The following is a 16848-nucleotide window of genomic DNA, read 5'->3' on the forward strand; positions in this document are numbered from 1 at the left end:
GGCTTCTGACCACCCTTGGGATAAAGCCCCACCTCTCATGAGGCCACATGTTCTGCCCTTCTCCTCCCTTTTCTCCTCAGCCACATGTACCTTTCAGCCCCTCAAAAGAACTCCCTGTAACTGCTCTTGCCTGAGGGTCTGCTTCAGTTACTACTGCAATGTAACACATTACCACCCAAACTTCACGGCCTAAAACAACCATTTGCTACCCTCATGGGCTCTGAGGGCAGGAATTTAGATATGGAAGAGTGGAATGGCTTATCTTTGTTCCTGATGTCTGGGCCTTGGCAGGAAGACTCTCTGGCTGGGGGGTGATTTGACGGTTAGGAGCTAGAATCATCAAGAGGCATCCTTTCTCACACCTCTGGGGCTGATGCTGGCTGTCAACTGGGATCTACATTACAGATGGTCTCTGCATGGCAGCTTTCCAGGTAGCTGGACTTCTCGGGCCCCAGCCAGGCCAGAGCTCCAAGAAAGTGTCCCAGTGAGCAAGGCAGAAGCTGCCCTACCTGTTCCTACCCAGCCTTGGAGGTCGTGTACTGTCACTTCCACTGCTTCTGTTGATTACAAGCAAATCATGAACCCACCCAGATTCCAAGGGAGAGGGAGGCCCTACCCTTCAATGGAAGGAGTATCAGGGTGTCACTGTGGACCAGGAGATATTGTTGGGGCCATCTCTTTGAAAAAGCAATCCACCACACGGTCTCTACTCACTACTGTCTCTGCCCAGATCACCACCCTCTCTCCAACCTCACCATCTGCTAATCCTTACCAGTGTGCGGGTTTCAGCGGGAGCACCACTTTGTCAGGGAGCCTGCCTTGACCGCCCTGCCCAGGCCTAATCAGGCCTCTGGCCTAGACACTCCCTTAGCACTCAGAACTTCTCCTGTACCCCAGTCTGTCTGTCTGTCTGTATCCCCTCCTGAATGGAGCTCTATGAGGACAAGGACTGTGGCTTCCTGGTTCTGATTCAGAGCAGGTTCCACACATCCTGGAGAAGAGAGACAGACAGAGATCCTAGAGAAGAGAGCGGAGGAGGAAGGGGAAAAGAAGGCTATATGCCAGCCTCCGGGCTATCAAAGGTGTTTGATAGCTGCTGATCTCGGGCCCCAGCCTGCCATGGCTCCCCACCACCACCAAGGCTCCACTGTGGCCCCTCCAGGCCCCTCCAGGCCTTTTGGAGAATCCACAGACTGGGTGGGCATCTTCACCTGCACAGTGGATGGCTAATATTGTGGCCTAGAGCATACTGGGATCTTTGGGCAAAGACCCACGTTCTGGAAAGGGATGGAACTGACAAATGGAAAAAGGAGTCTGTCTGTGCTGAAAAAAGCTGAGGCAAGGGGAAAATCTGCTCCCTGCAAAGGCAGAAGTGGCAGTCCTTAGGAGGGCGGGCCACGGTGGACCCATGTGCCCAGGGACCAAGAATGTGATACACTGTGCTTAGGGGTGAAAAGAACCCCATTAAAATTTCTCTCTCAATCTGTACCCAAACATCAGCACCAGCAGCACCACCATCACTGATATTTTTTAAAAGAAAGAAGTCACCACCAGTTTTTCACAGGGCTGCTGCCCAGGCAGAGACATTTACCCTCCTCCCTCCCGTAGGACTGCTCACTTTGTGAGCCCAACGCTGTCTTCTTTCTGCTATGACTCTGTAAGCATTCACAAGGTCCACCTTGATGACAGACTGTGCTGAGGGCTCTGATGGTCCCCCATTATTTCTTACTTGAAGAGCCTGGCCCTTCAAGGAACCCCTGGCCCACCTGTCCCCAGAGTCTGAGTTCAGTCCACTGAAGCGCCTTTGCCCTATTCCAAACCCTTTCCCAAGTGACCTCCCAAAATTCTCACTGCGGCCTTTGGAGGCAGATTACCATAATTCATGAGCAGGATGCCCTGAGAGGTGACTTAATCAGTGACTCAATCAGTTCACTCAGGTGGGAAGTAACAGTGTTTCTCCAGTGCAGCCCTCACCCCTGGCCACTTTCCTAGGCTTCCGCCTCTCTGACTTCCACGGCACAGATGCTACCGGCTTCTGTGCAGGCAGCCTGGGGCTGCCTTCCCTGGGCTTTAGAGATGAAGCCTCTCGGACAGAGGTCCGCAGGGGCTGCCCTGCCTGCCCACCTGGGGCTCTAGGGGGCAGTGCTGGGGGAGCACCCAGCTCCCTGCAGCTTATACATTGTTGCCTGCACAGCTGGAGCAGATCTCAACCCATTAGTTAAGTCAGAGGGGAAGCGGTCTGCCTCGCAGCAGAGCGAACCAGGAGCAGCCTGGGCTTTGGGGAGCGGGCGGGCCAGGGAGCGAAGCTGGCCAGGCTGCTTGTGCCAAGGAAGGAGGGGGCCTCCGAAACCGCCTGAGCGGGCTGGGGCGGGAGGGGCCGGGCCAGCTGGGGCTGGAGCTAGTGTGACATCACCGGGGCGGCCCGCCTCTGTCTGGGGCTGAGGGGAGGCCCAGAGCCTTTCTGGGGCCTGGGGGATCCTCTTGCATTGGTGGGTGGAGAGAAGTGCCTGCAGCCAACCAGGGTCAGGCTGTGCTCACAGTTTCCTCCGGGCGGCATGTAAAAGCTCCACAAAGGAGTTAGGAGTTCAAATGAGGCTGCAGCTGACGGCCTGAGGACGGACCCGAGCCCTGAGCTTTGCTGCCGGAGCCCAGACCTGCAGAGCATGGACCCCAGGCAGCCCCCTGCCCACACCGCAGGAAGAGAAGGCAGGTTGTGAGCAGCCCCGCAGGACCCTGGGCCAGCCCCAGCCCTAGCCCAGCCTGCGGAGCTCCACTCTGCACGCAGAGCAGGGCCAGCAGCGGCCAGTGAGCAGGACTGCGCGGTGGCCAAGCCAGCCTGTGACCTGAGGACCCCTCCTGGGCGCCATGGACAGGCTGCTTCGCTGACGGCCAAGGAGAAGCATGTGAGGAGCTGCCCCAGGAGTCAAGCAGGAGAGAAGAGGTAAGGGACCAAGTCAGGGGCACCGAGGAGCAGGGAATGAGAGGCAGCAGCTGGCCCCATGCCTCGGGGCTCAAGACCCCTGACCCCTCCAGCCTTGGGTGCGTGTGCAGCTGGATCCCAGAGGGGGTCACTCCTGCTTTCCCATGGCGCCAAACAAGGCATGTGGTGGGGCAGGACCTGTAGGTGCTTGGGCAGAGGGTGGTGTTCTGGGTGTGAGTCGTGGGCTGGGGCTCCGAGGCTTCATCAGTAAGCCCACTCTCCTCAGACAAAGGTCCTTTGGGTGATGACAGTGGCTCCTGGCCCAGCTCGGCGCCGGGGCGTGTGCACGGGTGTGTGCTATGTTAGGTGTGTGCTTGCCGGGCCAGCAGCCCAAAGGAGTCACAAACGGCAGAGGAGCTGAGCAGCTGGGAAGCTGGTTTAAAGTCTGGGGTTCCTTTGCAAGCTGGCTAGGGATGTTACCCTGGCAAAAGCAAATGCAGTTCTATGGGAGCCGGGAGCCCTCGTTCAGCAAGTCCCAGAGCTGAGCAGCCGGGACTCAGACCCTCGCCCCGGGTGTAGAGGGGTGAAGGGCTCCTGTGCTGGGAGGGACCGTCAGCCAGACTTGTTCCACTGTGACTCGGGACAAAGTGCTGCCCTGGCTTTCTCTGCATGTCCAAGGACACCCGATCCCTCCTCACACTGGATGGCACCCCAGGTGCCCGCGTCCCCAGCAGCTTGGCCGTGGCTGGGGAATCAGGGAGGAGTGGCATCAGGCAGGGGGACAGTCCAGGCTCCTCATGCTGAGTCCCTTGAAAGTGCTCGGGGTTAGATAACATTTCGAAACAGAAATTCTTCCCTGATCCCTCCCTTTTTCCTTCTGTGACATGTATGTCACGGGTCAGCTCTGGCCTCTGTTGTGGGACTGAGAGCTCCCGCAGGCAGCTCAGTTACTTGGAAAGGATCCCCTTTCATCGGCGCTCTGAGGAAAGCTGAGAGTGCCACTTCCGAAGCTGGCCCGACGCTCCTCACATGTACTTCTCCAGACCAAGGCAGAGTGAGGCAGTGCTCACGAGCTAGGTTCAAACCCTGGCTCTTCTCCTTCTGGGCCAAGTGACTTGGGCAGAACACTTAGCTTCTCTATGCCTCAGTTTCCTTTTCTGTAAAATGGGGTGATAACAGTAACTATCTCTTGGTAACAGCTAATATTTATATTGTACTTAGCCTGATCCAGGCACTCGCCAACTTATAGAATCCTCACAACCACCTTATAAACTAAGTCCTGCTATTCATCACCACTTTCCCGGTAGGACACTGAGGCACAGAGGGTAACTGATGTGCCTGAGGCCACATGGTTACTAAGTGCCAGCCTAGGACTCAAATACAGCGCTCTGAACCACATTCCACTGCCTTCTAGGAGGGCCACACATGGCCAGGCTCGGGAAGGCCTTAATACTGTTTCTAGTGTGCAGCAAACCCTCAGAAAATGTTAGTGACTGATTATTATGAACCATAACAATCAGAATCACAGAGAAGGAAGAGCAGAAACTCACATTCTCTCTGTGTCCTGGCACATCCTGCTAGGGTGTCGTAAAATCCACGAGGCCACTGAACCCTGGGGGTTCTCCCAGGAGCCTGAGTGGGGCTTTATGTCTGGGGTGACCTGCTGCATGTTTGGGTCCTAAAAGTCCATATTAAGAAGAAATGCAGATGTAATGACAAAAGGAACTCTGTGTACCAACACCAACTCTGGAGAACCATAGCTGGGAGGAAAGGGAACGACCTCCACGCTGCAGGAGGTCCACAGAGCAGGAGCACCGTGCCAGCCTGTCCTGGGGCTGCAGAGGAAGAGGCAAAGACCCCTGCCCAAACCCCACCTCTATCACCAAGTCTGGCCACATGGTGGCCAAGTCTGGTGGATCTGACACAAGTCTGGAGGATCTTCTCTCCTGTGGCCCCAGAAATCTCAGTGGCCTCCCTGAGCCCCTGGAGGCATTCTGAAAGGATGATGTTAAATATTTGCTTCTGTAGCACAAGGCCTCTGGGACTGTGGAAGCGCCAGCCTGGAACCCTAGTGGCTCGCTACACTCTCTGGGCAGTCCAGGCCAACCAGAGCTCCGACTGACTTCACAGGGCTAGCCGACAGAACGAGGATTCATCACTACTCAACAAAGGCAGTAGGGGGGGGGACAACAAAAATGTGTGAAGCACATGGTCTAGGCGAGGGGGACACTGCATGGTATTGCAGCAAGCTCATGGGCAAAACTAAGCTACTCCTCCATCCACAACGATATATTAAGTACCCACTGGGCCCAGAAAGGCACAAGCATGATCTCATTTCATCCTCACCAGAACCACAGGAAGTAGGTTCTAGTTTTAGCATCCCATTTTACAGATGAGAAAACTAAGGCTCAGAGAGGGTAAGTAATTTGCCCAACGTCACACAGTTAATGATTACATAGAACTTGTTCCCTGCTTAGTCTGGCTCCAAAGTCCCTAACTTTCCCCATTCTACTGCTCTGTGCAAGGCGTACTGACCTTTCTTTTCCTGACCCTGTCATTGGATCCTGGTCCCTGCCCTTGGCCCCAGCAGCCACATCTGCTTTGGCCGCTGTCCTATAGAATGCTGCACCCCCATTTGAAAACCATATGCTGACCCAATTCTGATGCATCACTTGCTTGTCATAGAAGCCTGCCTCTGAGACAACAGGAATCACTGCCACCCCCTTTGACAGATGAGCCTCAGCACAGCCACACAGCGTGCCTGTGGTACATGGTCAGTGGGAGATGGAACTGGATTCCAAGCCAGGCTGTCTGACTTCAGAAACCCACGCACCTGGCACTCTGCGCTGCTGCCCCCCTCCCCCATGTCAGCACCACAGAATTCTGGCACCAGCTCAGTGGGGCAGAGCCTCCTTGTGTTTCTTGCACTTCTACTTGGAGACTCCAAGGGCTGCTGAATTGGAAGAGGGTCCCCAGGGTCCACACTGAGTCATACCTGAGCGGTTCCTCAGGAGCCATCAGCAAGATGGCACTGGTCGCTATTGGTCGAACAAACATAACAGAGAGCAGCTCTGCCCAAGACAGGTACACTCAGCTTGATCTCTCTCTCTTTCTTTCCTATTTATTTATTTGAGAGGAGGGGAGATAGACTCCCGCATGCGTCCAGACTGGGATCCACCCGGCAACCTCTGTCTGGGGCTGATGCTCAAATCAACTGAGTCACTGGCTGTGAGAGAGGAAGAGAGAGAGAAGGTGGAGAGGGAGGGGAAAAGCAGATGGTTGCTTCTCATGTGTGCCCTGACGTGTCAAACCCAGGACGTCTGCATGCCAGCCAAATGCTCGATCCACTGAGCCAAACACTCAGGACCATTGGCCTCTCTGGGCCTCTCTCTTAATCACAGCTCATTTCACCAGAAATGATCTCAATTGACAGCAGTCAGATGGGGGAGGGCCTCTCTTTCTTTTGCCCACAGCCCAGTGAGAGGAGGTGGAAGGTGAAGCTTATAATCACACAAACACACAATAGCAGGAGACTTGTAAAGAGGAATCATATGGCACTAAGAGGGGCCATGCAAGATGGGCAGTGCTGTCCCCACTTTACAGAGTAGGAAACTGAGGCTCAACTCAGAGGGTGCAGCACCTCTGCCCAGGTCTCTCCACTTGACTAATGGGTCAAAAAAGAAGGGATTCAAGCTCATTCTACCCCTTCCTGCTGCTATCCTGGACAAACACACTGTGGAAATCTTAAGAATGAATCAATTCATTGAACAGCATTTCTATTCTGTGAATTTATATAAAACATCCCAAATAGAAGGGTTATTCAGCCACTGGCAGCTTGGAGTTTGTGGTGATAGGTCACATCAGAACTTCATTCTGCCTGTAGTTTCTATGACAAAACCATCATTCCCTCACTTTGACTTTAAGCCATATGACTGATTTAATAACAGCTTTTTTTTTGGGGGGGGGGGACATTATAAACATTACATTGTAATGTTGTAAAACATTATAAAATTGTAAACACTGTAATATATTACAATGTCCCATTACGGGTATACATCACTGTAAGCCATTCTGATCACAGAAATGTTCATGTGTGTGTGCTGGGGGGTGGGGAGTAAGGGGGCAGGCAGGCCTCTTACAATCGAGCTATTGTGTTAGGTCTTTTCTCTGGTGAAACCAGCCTGCCGTGGGGCCAGCAGTCCCACAGCCTCAGCCCTGCCCTGCTGCCTAGTCCCTCCAGAAGACAGGCCCAAGTTCCCCTCGAAAAGACCAGAGTGAACTGGATGGGCACCCAGCTCCAGGAGTGCCCAAACTCCTGCTAGAAGTGTCCCACTCCAGCCTCCTTGAAGGAAAGACCGTACCTCTTAGTTACTGCTGGACCTCTGACAGGGCCAGGCAGAGAACTGTAACTGTGGAGTGAGCGAATGAATGAATGAGTGAATGAATTAAGCAAGCCTCAGACCCAGGCAAAGAAGCTACACCATTCCCCTCGGTGTTGTCCAGGTAAGGTCTCCTTTTTTTTTTTTTTTTCTGAAGTTGGAAACGGGGAGGCAGTCAGACAGACTCTTGCATGTGCCCGACCTGGATCCACCCGGCATGCCCACCAGGGGGCGATGCTCTGCCCATCTGGGCCGTTGCTCTGTTGCAACCAGAGCCATTCTAGTGCCTGAGGCAAGAGGCCACAGAGCCATCCTCAGCACCCGGGCCAACTTTGCACCAATGGAGCCTTGGCTGCGGGAGGGGAAGAGAGAGACAGAGAGGAAGGAGAGGGGGAGGGGTGGAGAAGCAGATGGGCGCTTCTCCTGTGTGCCCTGGCCTGGGAATCAAACCCGGGACTCCTGCACACCAGGCCGATGCTCTACCACTGAGTCAACCGGCCAGGGCTGGTAAGGTCTCTTTTGAGATGTCTCCTGTCCTACCTTGTGCTCCTCCCAACCCCCACCCCAGCTGGATTAAGTGCCACTCCAGCCCAGAGGCACCAAACCAGGGCACTGGTCACTCTTTACAAATGCCTGCTCTCTGTCTCACCTATTATTGTGGGCCCCAGGGGGCAGGGGCCTGCCTTGTTCTTACTCTTCCTCCTCCTCCAGCCCCCAGAGCAGTGGCTGGCACAGGGAAAAGGCTCAGGAAATACGTTCAATGAAGAAAATCTTTGAATTCCTAGTCAGTAACCCAGGTACCCCCTGGCTGTTGGGTAGTCACAGGGGAATCGTCCTGCCATCACTGTTAAGACGCTCGCAGTCCGCGGGGAGACAACTAGATAAGTCCAGCTGGGTGCTGGGTGCTGGGTCCTGTGATGAAGGAGCCACAGCTGCTCCTGGGAGCCAGAGGACGGAGGCGGCCCTCACTGTGCATGACGGCTTCACGGAGAAGGGGACTTGTGTGAGGCCAGCCCAGAGAGGGCGGCCAGGCAGGACACGGGGGAAGTGCTGAGGGAAGGAGAACGGCATGTGCGGAGGCAGGGAGGCGTGACAACGCAGGCTGTTTTCTCAGTAGGACGCTGACAAGACCAGATTCCAGTTTAAGAAAGACAGTCTGCAGGTCTGTTGGCCCAGAGGCAGGGACGCCAGCTAGGACCCTGTGGATAAGAAAGCTGGCTCTGGAGTAAACAAACCTAGTTCCAAGCCCAGCCCCACCACTCCGTAGCTCTGCGGCCCCGGGCAAGTGACTTCATCCATTACCCATTTCCTAAAGTGAAATGGGGGTGAGCACAGCCCCTGCCTTTCGGAGTTGCTGGGGTCAGTGAGGCAGGCGCAAAAGTGCTTGTCCCAGAGTTCAGAGGGTAAGCCCATGCCAACAAGCTGAGGTGGCTCTGGTGCCAACCACTCAGCCTAGCCCAGAAGAACAGCTCCAGGCAGCATCCGGTTTTCCCAGGAAGCCATGTGGGGCAGCACGACCCGTCCAGCCCTGGGCCTCTCCCTTGGTCCCAGGCGCCCCAGCTCCAGGGCTCCAGAACACATCAGGCCTGGAAAGGGAGCAGCCAACTCAGAAGCTGGGCTCTGAAATGGCTTCTACAGACTCTCCCCGGCTCTGCTCTGCTGGCCGAGGCTCTTGGCACAGAGGGCTCAGTGCGCCGGCTTTGGGGGAATCTCAAAATGGTTCCCAAATCATTACCATGAAGAAGTAACAGCAGCATCCTTGTCCCCCTGGCAAAGGCAACCAGCTCCCCACTGCCTAACCACATCCCCTGTTACCCTATGATCTCACAGTGTGACCACAACCCGCCTCCTCCACGGACTCAGCCCTTCCCTGCAGCCAGCAGCTCCCCGGTGGCAGAAGCACTAGAGCTCAGGGCATCAGGCGGATTCACTCTCCCAGAGCCCCTCTTCCAGGCAGACCTCTCTGATCCTCTACTACCTGCTTCTCTAGCTCACACCTGTGTTCCCATCACCTGTGACACGGCTGGACCCAGGCTGCAGCTACAGAAAATGGCTGGGAAAGCTACCTGGATGGCACTGGAGGACTAGGGGGACGGACAGTTTGTTGACGGTCTTACGAGAGTTGAGCTGGCAGGGTCTGGGAATTGGCTCCAGATTCCCTGGGTGCCCACGTGGTCCTCTGGTGGGGAATGAGTCATGGGAGCCCCGGCGAGGAGGGATGGCAGTTGGAGATGTGGCTGCTCCCTCCCTGACCTCAGGCTGGCAGTGAATCACCTAGGACAATGCTGCACAGTCTCTCATGCAGGTTTTCTGAGGTGAGGATGCCACCGCTCCTCCTAGATGCCCATTTTGGGGTCTCGCCACTTGGATGATCAAGAAGGTCTTTCTAAGAGCTAATAAAACTCACCCTTGTGCTGACCTGAAAGCCATTTCCACTTATTCAGTCAACAGTGACCAAGAAGTAATCTGCAACCCAGCCATTAGCAAACAGACATACTGGTTGGGGAGATTATCCTGCTGAAAGTTAGGGTGTGGGCCTCGCAGCCGACAGCTGAACCCCAGTCTTGATGTTTAATCCCAGTGACCTTAGGCAAGTGACCTAACCTTTCTGGACCTGGGTTTCCTCTACTGCAAAATGCAGATTATAGTATCTTTCTCCCTGATAAGGAGACCATATAATTTGTTACCCAAATAGGGCACTTTTGAGAGCAAGGGGGGTGCTATTAATATCAAGCACGCTTCAGCTGGGCCAACCAGGACACATGGGCCCCTCTTCACAGGTTGGTAAGTGCCAAGGAGATAAGAGTGCACTAGACACACAGTGAGTTTACAGCAAACATGTGACTGTTGTTATCTACACTATTGGTCAGCTGGGCCCTGTAAGGCCTTCTTTTTAGGAATTTTCACTTGTCTGGATTTCTCCCACACCCTGCATTACCAGTTGGCTTGGGTACCATGCCACCGGCTTGCCATACATCTCAATCAGCTTTAATAGGAAAAAAATACTTGCCAACCTTTTTTTTTTTTTTTTTACAGAGACACAGAGAGAGAGTCAGAGAGAGGGATATATAGGGACAGAAGGACAGACAGACAGGAACGCAGAGAGATGAGAAGCATCAATCATTAGTTTTTCGTTGTGACACCTTAGTTCATTGATTGCTTTCTCATATGTGCCTTGACCATGTGGCTACAGCAGACTGAGTAACCCCTTGCTCAAGCTAGCGACCTTGGGTCCAAGCTGGTGAGCTTTGCTCAAACCAGATGAGCCCGTGCTCAAGCTGGTGACCTCGGGGTCTCGAACCTGGGTCCTCCACATCCCAGTCCGACGCTCTATCCACTGCGTCACTGCCTGGTCAGGCAATACTTGTCAACTTCGAAGTCTTGATTTTTCTCTTGTCTGTCCTAATGTTGACGCACCATCCTGACTAGGGCTCGGGTCTGTCAGACTCCCTCAGACCTGCGTCAGAGGCCGGCAGGGCCCACCCGGGGCCAGGCAGCAGTTTCAGATTCCCTCCGTCCCTGGCAGAGGTCCTCCTCTCAGGCCCCCTGCAGCGACTCTGGCCTGGGCTCACACCTGCCTTCATCTGTGATCCCAGAAGGGTGGGGCTGGGGAGGGAGGTATGAGTTCTGTGATCCTCAGACTAGTGCTGAAGCGCCATCCTGAGATCTGCATTCACTCAGGTCTCCCTGGGGCAGAGTCCTGGCTCCTGTTCTCCCTCTGCCTGGGTGGGTGGGGTTAGAGAACAATCTCTTTTGAGTTGCTTATGACTTCAGCATTTTTGTTTTTATACATTCAACCTCGTATACTTTGGAGTTCTTCCATCCATTCAGGGGACCATGGGTCATGTTAATGACCCCATGCTCAAGCTGGGACCCCGCATACTTTGCAGTTCTTCTACTGGCTCAGCCACTTAGTAGTACTTTGCTTAATGACTGGGCAAATGACTCATTGTCTTTGAATCTCAATAGTTCACTCACCTATAAACGGGATAACTATCATCTCTACTGTTAGCCTTAAAAGCATTTGTTTTGGCGGTGGGGAGGGTTATAAAATTGTTATAATACAATATACAAAACTACAAAGATGATGAATGTGAGCGGTGCTCCCTGGAGCTGCACAGTGTACAACCTGGGCCCCATGCAGGGCTGCCCTAAAATGATGGGTCCTCTGTCCAATGCTGTTGGGAAGACTGAGCCAGTGTCCAGGACTGGGCATAAGTAGGGTTGCAGTTGTAAGTATACACAACAGCTAACACAGCTGTTGTAATCATCATAACCTGAATGTCTTTTTCCATACAAACAACTGCAAACCTAATTTTGCCCACCTCTGTATATCCAGTGCTTGGGTGATGACTGGCTGATTATTTTTAGTATTTGAACTTTCTCATTCCTAACCTTTGGGGTGAGCCCTCACCAGAGTACCCCAGACCAGCAGCTATTGCCACAGGCAGGACACACAGCTCTATCTCCCCACAAAGTGGCCCCTAACCTGGGCCACTATGCCGTGGTGCTGCGGGGGACATGGACACACAGTGTTTGGCACCAACGCACCAGGCTGCACAGGGACGCCCACAGCGGCCCACCAGAGGCTGGGAAGGACCCCAAGCCTTGGGGAGGCCTCCTCCCAGTGTGCACAAGCTGTCACGTGGCTCAGTCACACCAGCCCCACGTGTGGGGAGGGAAACCCATGCATAATGGAAACTCCTCACAATACAATGTGGAAAAGCCATTTCAAGAATCGTTTTTATTTTCATATCGATGCCAAGGAAAATAGTTGGATTTGCTTTTCTTTGTTGGTCATAGGAAGAAACTAAAGAGCATGGCTTTGATTGGAGTTGAGTTCTTCCCCAGGTCTAAGATAGCTGGAATGCTAGGGGGTTATTTCTCTTAGGATGCAATTAGTTGAATAAATATCAAGAGAGCAAAAGTAAACAAACTCATTACTGCCCATTAAGAACTGCCAAACTAGCAAAATCTGGGGTGGGGGTGGGGGGGTGGAATCTTTAAGTAAAAATAAATGACTCCGAGGCTGAGGGCAGCACAGAGAGCGTGGCCCTCGGAGTTGACTGGCCTGGGCCCTAGCCGGGTCAGTGCTGACTCTTATCTGCCACGTGCTCCTGGGAAGGTCGCTCCGCCGTCTGGGTTTCTGTGCCCTGTTTATAACCTCACTGGGTTACCTGGAACAATGCAGGTCAGGCACCCAGCGCAGCGCCCTGTCCCTGTTCCTTTCCTTCCTTCTTGTAACCAAAGTGGCTCCAAGTCAGTCCCACCAAACCTAGACACCATGGAAATGTAACAGTAAGACCTAGAACCAGCAGTTTCACGACTGGGCCTACCACTCACAACGTGCCCTTGAACAAGACACCTTTTTCAGCTTCCCTTTCCTTGCCCTCAAAACGGAGTACTACTACTAACTAGCTCTGAATGTTGTAACGTTTGCACGAGACAGTGTATATGCAAGCAAATGGCCTATGAATCCAAAAAGCTGTACAAGTGTTAACTGTCAGGTTTGGTTCGCTTTTTACTCAGTCTCAAGAAATGCTCTTCAGAGAGCACCTTCTCTGATGAAATTTCCATGCCTCTTACTTCCCCACTCTGAGCCCAGTGCTGTGTGACGTGGTAGGGCCAGCAAGAGCGCCAGCATTCAGGCCGAGCCGCAGACGGCTCCGGGCTGCGAGGCAAGGCCCACAGGCCTGGTCAGAGGCCAGCTCCGTGAGACAGAGCACGTTCCTCCCCAGTGGAATGGGAGAATGAGTGCTGGCCGAAAGGGCTGAGGTGCGTGGGACACCCAGCCTGTGCGTGGCCAGCCCTCCTCACTGTCAGCCCGGCTTCACTGTCCTTGTGACAGTGGTGCCACTACCACGCTGTCCATCTCTGGTTTCGAAAGCAATGCCGTGTTCCTGACCGAGTGCGCAAGGTGGGTTGGATCGCCCCAGTTGTCAGAAGAGGCTCAGCTTCCAGAGTCTCAGGTCCAGGGGCACAGAGCTTTGCCCAGGAAGCTGTGCGAGCCCACACTTGGGAGACAACAGAACTCAAGGATAAATAGGGCGTCCCTGCCGGGTCTTGAGGCCTGTCTGGGAAGGTTTGGAAGTCAACCCTTTCCTGGAGTCAGGTTGCCTCCCTGGGCCTCTGGCAGTTTCTTGGCCATGGCAAAGGCCCATGCTGGTATCTGCACCAGCACAGAGAGATGTTTGTCACTAGCTGTGGCAGGTGAGCAGCCCTGGAAAGCAGTGGGCAGGCCCACCCTAGCCAGGAGGGCGGCACCTCCCCATTGTTCTTGGCCGGGTGTGGTTGCGGCACAAGAGCAGCCAGAGCGAGGTGGAAGCCAGGCAAACACTCACAAACTCAGCCCGGTTTCCACTAACGTCACTGCAGCCCTACCTCGCAGCACAACTCAAACCAGAAGCTCCAAACCCCTTTCTCTGCCTGGCCCGAAAGGCCCGAGCTGGCTACTGGAACCGGGCTTGGACTTTGTTATTCAAGTGAAGAACAGCTCAGCATGGCTCCGGGGAGCACAGGTTCTGTTTATAACTGCCCACTGGCTGGCACAGGTGGAGCCTGGGCCCAGGCTGCTCACTGGAGAGCCCCCAAAGGGGCCCTGGGAAGATAAAACCTTAAGGTCCTGTGTTGTGGTTATTTTAGCATAGAGGAATGTGAAATCAGAGAGTGTAAAGCTGATTTTTTTTTTTACTGCTAAAAACCATATTAAGTATATTTCTGCATAGTCATTAAGAGTTTGAAGGTTTGTGATGAAAAGGGAGGCATATACTGAACGTGACAAACTCAAGAGAGGCCTGCATGGCTCAGACCAAAAGCAACCACATAGTATGGTCTGGACGTAAAACTTCTGAACTAAAGTGAGTGGCGGCAGGCACGTGTCCTGCGCCTGCAGCTTCCCTGCGGTAGGTTAGTCTTCACCTTGGGTGAGCCTCTTTATGTCTTGTTGCATCTGAGACAACACCTCTGAAATGTCAGAGCAATCTTCTTTTCCAGGCCCCACAAGGCACAGCCTGGGCTCTAGACCAGAGCCCCTGAGTGTACCCATCCTCCCCACATAGCAGTTCTGTGCTGTCCCTGTTCACTCACTCTCCTATACCAGCCAATGGAAAGAGGTAGGTGTCTCTCTGCTTGGCCTTTGTATCCAATCCCAGAGATTCCCTCCTTTGCTTTCTCCTGCCCCTTAACCTACCCCCCACAATTTCATGTAACGCTCTTTACACCTCCTTTGATTCCAGTGCACAAACTAAGCTGCGAAGCTGCCCTTCTCCGGAACGATTCCTCAGTCCGCTGAGATTCTGCTTCCCCAAAATTGTCATCAGGTTGGTGACCTGTAAACATTCTCTCCAGTTTCGGGCATTTCTTACATCAGCAGGTCTGAGGACATCAGACACCAGACCAGGGCTGAGTCCTGGTCTGCTGGGACTGTGTAATCTTAGGCAAGTCACTCAGAATCTGAGTCTCAGTTTCCTCATCTGTAAAATGAACCTAACAGTATCTATACTGCTCACAAAAATTAGGGGATACTTCAAAATCAGTATGAAGCGATAAAATATCCCCTAATTTTAGTGAGCAGAATTAGGGAATATTTCAAAATGAAGATGAAGCAATAAAATATTCTCTAATTTTTGTGAGCAGTTTACCTTAACAAGACATTATAAGAATTCAATAAAGTAGAAAACATGTACAAAATGTATATATATAGCACAGGGTCAGGTAGCTAGTGGGCACTCAGAAAATGGATATTATAAAAGTTATTCAAAATAAATAGAATAAATAACCTCCTATGTGGCCCCACCCCCACCCCAGGCAGCCACTGCTCTGCCCCACCTGCTCTCCCTACCACAGCTCTACGCTGCCTGCAGCTGCTTTCTTTTAGTCCACAGATATTTATTAAGCTCCTCATATTCCAGGCCATGTGCTAGGCACTGCAAATGGAGCAGTGACCAAAACGACACCACGCCCATCCCTGGTCCTCCTGGAGCTTACATTCATGGACGGGTAGGGTAGGGAGATGAGGACACTGGACAGGAAAGGTGGTGAGATCACAATTTTAGTAAGCAGGGGGGCCTCACTGGGAAGGTGGTATTTCAGTACACACCTGAAAGATGCAAGGCAGCGAGCGATGAGAAAAGTGTTATAGACAGGAAAGAGCAGGTGCAAAGGCCCTGAATCACAAGGGTGCTTGGAAGCTTGGAGAACATCCAGGAGGGCAGTGCAGCTACAGCGGCATGAGCGAGGATGAAGAGTCAGCGATGAGGTCAGGGAGCAGGCAGGGCCGACTAGGAGGGCCTTCAGAGCCTGGTTAGCTTTTTCTTCAAGATGCGCAGCCACGAGAGCCGTTTGAGGAGTAGTGATCCAATTTGACCTTTTTTTAAAAATTATTTCTATTTTGATTGATTTTAGAGAGAAAGGAAAGAAGAGAAAGAGTAAGTGAGCGAGAGAGACACATAGACATTGATCTGTTCCTGCAGGTGCCCTGACCAGAGATCAAACTGGCAACCTCTGAGCTTCAGGGTGATGCTCTAACGACTGAGCCACTGGCCAGGGCCCAACTAAGAGTTTTTTAAAAGGATCACTCTGGCTGTTGGGATAAGGACAGACTCTAGTAGGTGAGCACAAGAGCTGGAAGAACAGTTAGGTCCAGGTGAGAGGTGAAGGTGGGTTGAACCAGGGTGTGGGGAGACGTGGAAGAAGCAGTAGGATTCTGGGTCTGTTTCCAAGATATTGCTGTTATAAATTCAGTGGTGAACAGATGTGGGTGTGGAAAAAGAAACAATCACTTCCAAGTGGTTGGCCTGAGCAACCAGAATGAAGTTGCCATTTACTAACAGGAGAAGTGGGACGAACAGTTGGGGATGGAGGTATGGGGAACACCAGCTGTTCATTTCTGGATAAGTTAAGTTTGAGGTGCCCAACAGATAGCTGAGTGGAAATATCAAAGAGGCGGCTGGATTTATGAGTCTGGAGTCAAAGAGTGAGGTGTAGGCTGGAGAAATAAATGTGGGAGTTAGCAACACGTGAAGGGAATCAAAGCCACAAGACTGGATGCGATCACCGAGGCAGAGAGGAGAACTGAACTCTGTGCCCCAGGACAGAACCAGGAGGGTGAACCAGCAAATAAGACAGAAGCAACAGCCGGAGAGATGGGAGGGAAGGGTGATGTTCAGGAAAGAAAGTCCAAGAAGGGAGTGACCCACCATGTGCCACAGCGTTGAGAGGCAAAGTATTAATGAGGACCAAGAAGTGGACATGTGGCCTGGCCAGTGAGGCCACTGGCAATCCTGTCTAAAGCACCTGGGTTGGGGAAGGGAGAGGCCTGATAGGAGTGAGTTCAAGAGAGAACAGGAAGAGGGGGCTTTCTGGAAAGACCAAGTATTGGAGACTCTATGAAGGGCTTTGCTAAAAAGGGGAGCAGAAAAATGGAACAGTAGCTGGAAAGGGGATATGAGGTCAAGAGAGGATATTCTTTAAGTTGATAGAAATAACAGCATGATTGTAGAAAGAATGTGATCATACGGGGGAGGTAGGGGAGAACTGCTTGGAGCAATG

At 52.8% G+C, this 16848-nt stretch overlaps 2 protein-coding genes across 15 annotated transcripts in view; one reads left to right on the forward strand and one right to left on the reverse strand.

The window, feature by feature from the left end:
- RALGPS1 (Ral GEF with PH domain and SH3 binding motif 1) overlaps positions 1 to 16848 on the reverse strand; it is a 331320-nt gene that overhangs the window by 86538 nt on the left and 227934 nt on the right. The window lies entirely within an intron of this gene.
- ANGPTL2 (angiopoietin like 2) overlaps positions 2441 to 16848 on the forward strand; it is a 38852-nt gene continuing 24444 nt past the window's right edge. Inside the window, exons 1-2 of one of the 2 annotated variants that reach the window (XM_066367124.1) lie at positions 2441 to 2941; positions 14535 to 14618. The gene's annotated coding sequence lies outside the window, so the exon portion shown is untranslated. The remainder of the gene's footprint in view (positions 2942 to 14534; positions 14619 to 16848) is intronic. The other variant, XM_066367123.1, reaches the window with a different exon arrangement.

This window comes from Saccopteryx leptura, chromosome 2 (genome assembly GCF_036850995.1).
Source record: "Saccopteryx leptura isolate mSacLep1 chromosome 2, mSacLep1_pri_phased_curated, whole genome shotgun sequence".
NCBI lineage: Eukaryota > Metazoa > Chordata > Mammalia > Chiroptera > Emballonuridae > Saccopteryx > Saccopteryx leptura.